The sequence below is a fragment of the Macaca fascicularis genome, chromosome 14 (assembly GCF_037993035.2).
Source record: "Macaca fascicularis isolate 582-1 chromosome 14, T2T-MFA8v1.1".
Lineage (NCBI taxonomy): Eukaryota > Metazoa > Chordata > Mammalia > Primates > Cercopithecidae > Macaca > Macaca fascicularis.
Genome location: NC_088388.1, coordinates 33,809,001 through 33,815,000, shown reverse-complemented (window position 1 = coordinate 33,815,000; position 6,000 = coordinate 33,809,001). Strand labels below are relative to the sequence as shown.

General features: G+C 39.9%; 1 protein-coding gene and 1 long non-coding RNA gene across 3 annotated transcripts in view; one reads left to right on the top strand and one right to left on the bottom strand.

The window, feature by feature from the left end:
• The window catches only part of LOC123568618 (uncharacterized), a 113,284-nt gene extending 112,218 nt beyond the window's left edge, over positions 1 to 1,066 (bottom strand). The window contains exons 1-2 of the long non-coding RNA XR_006692024.3: positions 762 to 1,066; positions 345 to 496 (exon numbers count right to left, since the gene is read on the bottom strand). This is a non-coding gene — a long non-coding RNA (uncharacterized lncRNA). The remainder of the gene's footprint in view (positions 1 to 344; positions 497 to 761) is intronic.
• Positions 1 to 6,000, top strand: part of ELP4 (elongator acetyltransferase complex subunit 4) — a 258,974-nt gene that overhangs the window by 241,714 nt on the left and 11,260 nt on the right. The window lies entirely within an intron of this gene.

Here is a 6,000-nt window from a genome sequence, read left to right as displayed (position 1 = left end):
GAAAAACAGAAGAAAAACTGCCACTACTTGATATGTTTCTAAAGGAAAAACTCATTTTTTCATCGTTTATTAAATTGCAAAACTTGTCAGTATTGTACTTTAGAAATCATTTGATGTAAAAGATCATGCTTTCTTTTGCTTTGAGTATCTCAAGAAATTCTTATATGTGGCTTTAATATAAAAGGACTCTAAAGGAAGTGCAAAAATATGTATGTTTTATTTAACTTAGATCTATAAAGCTTAGAGAAAAAGCCTGCATAACAATTACAAAATCACTTCCCTCCCCTATTTCATTTTGGAGCATTAATTTTGCAAATGCCAAAAGGAACATTCCCATTGCATACCTGCAGACCCTGGATGAAATGACGGCAAACTTCTGGGTTTCTACTTGACCAGAGTGGCTCTTCTGGCTACAGTGAAAATGTGAGACAGGATTTAGCTGATTCAGTGTATGAAGTCGTTGGCTCTTCTCTATTTTGAGGATCTTTCAGATCTCCTTGTAAAAAAAAAAAAAAAAAAAAAATTAGCTCAAGGGTAAGTTAGGTGGTGGGAGGAAATCCCCCACATATAAAAGCAAATTAGTTTTTAAAGAATAGAAAATGATCTGTATGAGAAATTACTTCTGAATTACCAGATTTAAGTGGAAATTAAACTTAAACTTAGCTCCTGTTAACATTTCTATAGAAACATGCATTTTAATTAAGCCAAACAACCAAAAAAAAGACCCTAAGAGCGACATAGTCATTTATCTATATACTCACAAATACTTTTCTTTTTTCTGATCATCGGTATTTTTTTCTTGCGTTATTTGCCTCATTTTCTTTAACTTTATTTCCCATTATTCATAGAGAAGCTCTCTACCTAAGGCTGAATTGAATTACTGCTTACTTCCCTCTGTGAAGTCACTTCAGCAAAGAGTTACTCTTTGGAGTTAGGTCCTCATCTCTAATCTGTATCCCTCAGCTGAAGCGCTTGGTCTTTGGCTGCCCCATCACCACCCTAAGGCACGTAGAAAGAGGGCTCTTGCTTTGCCCAGTCTGTTCACCGAGCTCCTTTTCAAATTGGTGAGGAGGGAGGTTTGTGGAAGGGGGAACTAGATGTATCAAACGACTCTGTGAAGCCAGTGTAATTTGTAAATTTGCCATAAACTTTTAAGTGAGAGTTGGAGTGGGGGTTTTGAGGTTAGCATGCTTTCAAAAATCAAAAGGAAAATGGGAGTTTTCATTTCAGAGGGTTCTGCTACTTAAGATTTTTTTTTCTAAATTTTACCAAAGCTATTAATTAGCAATTAATCAACATAATTAAAAGATATTAAAGTATTCATGACATTATTGTTAAGTTACATACTTAAACTTGAATATATAAATAGGCAAAACACACACAACAGCGTTTATCAAATAATACTACTTAGTATCACCTGTGTGTTCATTTAAATTTGAAGCAAGTGAAATATACACTACCTAGGAGAGTACACCTCTTATCTGTCCATGAAAAGCGACAAAAATCACTGCTGTAATTGATACTTTTCATTCATTATGAAAAGCTTTTATACACTTGGTAGAGAGAAAGCCTCATTTCATTTTCCCAAACCAAAAAGATACTACCTAAATCCCTTTGTATAAAAGCTAATACAACATGACAAAAATAATATCATAGTCCTCAATATACATTGAACTGGTGAAAGAAGTTAAGAACAATTTGACAAAGATAAAACATAAAATTAATTTTCATGTTATTTTCTTTGTATTCACATTCATACCAGGTAGACTTTGTCAAATACCTATAGTAAAGAAGAACTTGTTCATGCATGCAGAACAAAATAAAATAAGATTAAAAGCTCCAGGAAATCAGCCTGCTTCAAAAAACCATTAAAGTGTGCCTATCCCTCAAGCTTTACAAATGTGTTAATTGTCTTGTTTCAGTCATGTAAATATGTTTCAGCATAAAGTAACCAAGATTTCCTGTTATAGAAGCAGCCCTATCTGGGGGTGTGGGGGTAGGGAGGGACGAAAGAGGACTAAATAACACACTGTAATGAAACCTGCCTTTGGGCAGCACATGCTTGGGTTCTGAATGCCCAGAAATACTTCGCAGACACTCTAGGCTGCCTAGCAATGGGGATTTTCTAATTCTGGCTAGCTTGACAAAGTAAATACAACTATTGAACATAAGGCAGCTCCTAATAAAAAACAACAATTCCCCCTTGTAAACACCTACATTTGGCCCCATTAAAAATTCTTTCTTCATACCGAGGAACTAGCAGACCCTTAAATGTGGGGGTCTCAAAGTAACTAGAGAGTAGTTGGGAGATTTAATGCTGCCAGGATGTTTTACATTGCCATTTCCACCGAGCACTTCATACCCCATCTCAGGGCTTTGTAGAGTAATGTTCTACATACACTGTGGGGCATTATGCAAGCAAACACATTGGCTATTATGCTGTGAGGACTCATTTGTGTACAGCCAAAAGGAAATCAACACGTTCATGTATGTGTTAGACACAAATATATATGATTGCCACATTTCCAAGAGGAGTGTTCATCGAAAGCTGCCAAATTTGAAAATTATTAATATTTAGGGGACTGACATTAACATGGTAAATTAGCAATCTGGTGAATTGTCTGATTTCAAAATTCCCTGATTCCTGACTTTTCACATCTTAGAATTTATCTATTCCATAAGCTGTGTATCAGTCAGACCTCTGCCAATCCTTAAATTGGATAGTGGATCTGCTGCAGTTTTTAAAATCTCTAGGATTTAGGGATCAGCCTCGAGTGTGCACACACATTTATCTGCTAACAGTTACTAAGTAGGAGCTTTCAGATTATAGTAAGAAGCAAACATTAGTTTGAATTCTAGTGGACAAACACAAAGATATTGTTACCTTTTGCCACTTCTAGAGTAGTTTCCATATGATATACTTTTAGAGAAAAATGAGGATAAAAAGGAATTCTCATATAATTGGTAGTTTGAATATATTTCCGAAATACTTTTTCAAACTTAACATTCAGATCTAAAAACATCATATGTTCCTAAAATATCTTAGTATTCTGAAGCCACCTGAGGGGTAGTACCCAAAATACTGCGCCTTCAATGTCTCCTCACTTATCTCAGGTAGGAGAGGGACTTCCTGGACAAGGCGGGCTTGAAGAACCTATTAAAATACTAGTCTCTCCAAAGAAAGACCCCAGTTCTCTTCCAGTTACGGCAATATCAGCAGCAGGCACTAGATCTCAAGCATCTCTCAACTTGGCCCTGCTAAAGCTTCATTCAAATTCTACACACTCTGGAGCTTATATGCTCCTGCCTGTATTGTGTGTTCCAGAGCCACACAAGCCTGGGGTTAAGCAGCAGTTGGAGACCAGCAAAAAGGTTACCAGTGAGAAACCCAGCTACACAATGAAGGAAAGATGAGTAGAAGGGAGTCACTTGGGGAGATATCAAGTAACTGATTTAGGCAATGTTGCACAATCAGAGGATCACAGGAATAGTGACCATGTGTGACTTATCCATCCCATTCCTTTATCCCAGACATAATGCTGCTGGGGGAGAGGGGGCTGGTCAGGGAGAAGGCATCTTTCACAGTGTTTTTACTATCCAAGTACAGTTTAACACATCGAGCTGTGTTATTCAACTGTTACCTAAATGACTTCTTTTTTCAGTTCTGCTCATGTTGGAGCATTGATGGGAATAAGATTTACAAAAAAAAAAAAATAGGAGAAACTAAAAGTAAAAGATACTGCTTTCAGTTTGCATAGAAAGTAAAGCCAGGCCAAGCATAGTGGCTCACACCTGTAATCTCAACACTTTGGGAGGCCAAGGCAGGAGGATTACTTGAGCCCAGGAGTTTGAGACCAGCCTGGGCAACACAGTAAGACCCCCATCTCTACAAAAAATAAGTGTGTTAGCACATGCCTGTAGTCTCAGGACTCAGGAGGCTGAGGCAGGACAAAGTGAGAGACCCTGTCAAAAAAAAAAGAAGAAGAAAGGGAAGGGAGGGAGGGAAGGAGGGAGACCATTTTAAGCTTTCCAGGAATAATCTAGTTTGTTCTTTGTCAATGCATAAAATAAGGGAAGAGAATAACATAACTCCCGCACATCTTAAATGTCTGAAACAAAGGAACATTGGGATTGAAAGATGGTGGTATATTTATTGCTATGTATCCAAAAGATTCCAAGTCACATTTTCAAAGAATTAAACTCAGCAAACCATCCCCACAAACAGTAGAAACTGCTAAAGTTTCTCTTTCATGGACATTCCACACAAGGCTCAACTCCTTGTGTGAAATCCTTGTGCCTACCTGGAATCTTCTATTGGGCCAGCACGATATTAAGAACCACCACTCCCCACAGAAGGAGGGTGAGGGTGAGGTGGGAGTCACTTAGTAGCTAGAATATTTCTTCAGAATCAGAAGAAAGCAGGATCTAATAGCCAGTATATACCACCTTTGGGGAAATTCTGTCTCTTCTAGAAAGTGCATCTTTGCAGCAATTTTTTTTCTATTATTGCAAATGTCCATGCATGACTTTGTAAGGATATGGGTAAGATGGCCCTGGTATTCATAGAATACCACTTCACATCACTTCCTTGCTACCCCTTGCCCTTAAGAATTAAATCCAAGTCACTTACTACACTTTAGAAACTCTACAAGACCTGACGACTGCAAACCACACCAAACTTCTCATAGCCACACCCCTGCTTGCTGACTGTTCCAGAAAAGCTGACTTTTTCTCTGCCTTTCGAGGATGCCAAACTTATTCCCACCTCAGGGTTTTTCCATTTTATTCCTTTTGCCTGTGACTTCTTTCTCTGGGTCTTATGAATCCCTTCTCAAAATTTAGGTCTTAGCTCAAATACACTCTCCAGAAAGGCCTTCACCTACTGAAGTCATACTCCCAGCCAACGTCCTATCACCATGTTTTGTTTCCTTAAAAGCACCTCTCACCATCTGAATTATTTTTTCTTCTTTTTTTTTTTTAGACCAAGTCTTGCTCTGTCACCCATGCTGGTATACAGTGGCAGGATCTCAGCTCACTGCAACCTCCACCTCCCAGGTTCAAGCGATTCTCCGATTCTCATGCCTCAGTCTCCTGAGTAGCGGAGATTACAGGCATGCACCATGACGCCCGGATAGTTTTTGCATTTTTGGTAGAGACGGTGTTTCACCATGTTGGCCAGTTTGGTCTCAAACTCCTGGCCTTAGGCCTGCCTCGACCTCCCAAAGTGCTGGAATTACAGGCGTGAGCCACCGCGCCCGGCCTAAATTATCTTCTTTTTTTTTTGTTTGCCCTCCTATGTGTTGTCAATCTCTCCTCGAGTCATCTAAGCATCTATGCATTGTCCCTCCTAATCTTCGGAGTTCCCTGAAAGCAGGTGTCTTGCCTGTCTTGTTCACACTATTTTGCCTCTAGTGCTTAGAGAAGTTCTGGCACACAGACTATAAACTGAAGCCAGACTGCCCAAGTTCAAATTCCATTGGAATACTCTGAAGTTGCAACCTCACTTCTGCCCTTTTCCCATTGTTTCAGACATGAACACATGGTCCACAACTAACAGCAAGGGAGGTTTGAAAATGAAGTTTTTATTCAGAATTGTTTTATATTCAAGGGTTCTGCTACTAAAGTAAAATGGGAGAGTAGATATTGGGGAAAAAAAATTATCAATCTCTGCCATAGTTCACTTACTCATGCCCTCTCCAGGCATGAGTGAGGAATCCTACTGGCTAGAAACTGCAAAAATCGGCCGGGCGCGGTGGCTCAAGCCTGTAATCCCAGCACTTTGGGAGGCCGAGGTGGGCGGATCACAAGGTCAGGAGATCGAGACCACAGTGAAACCCCTTCTCTACTAAAAATACAAAAAATTAGCCGGGCGTGGTGGCGGGCGCCTGTAGTCCCAGCTACTCAGGAGGCTGAGGCAGGAGAATGGCGTGAACCCAGGAGGCGGAGCTTGCAGTGAGCCGAGATCGCGCCACTGCACTCCAGCCTGGGCAACAGCGTGAG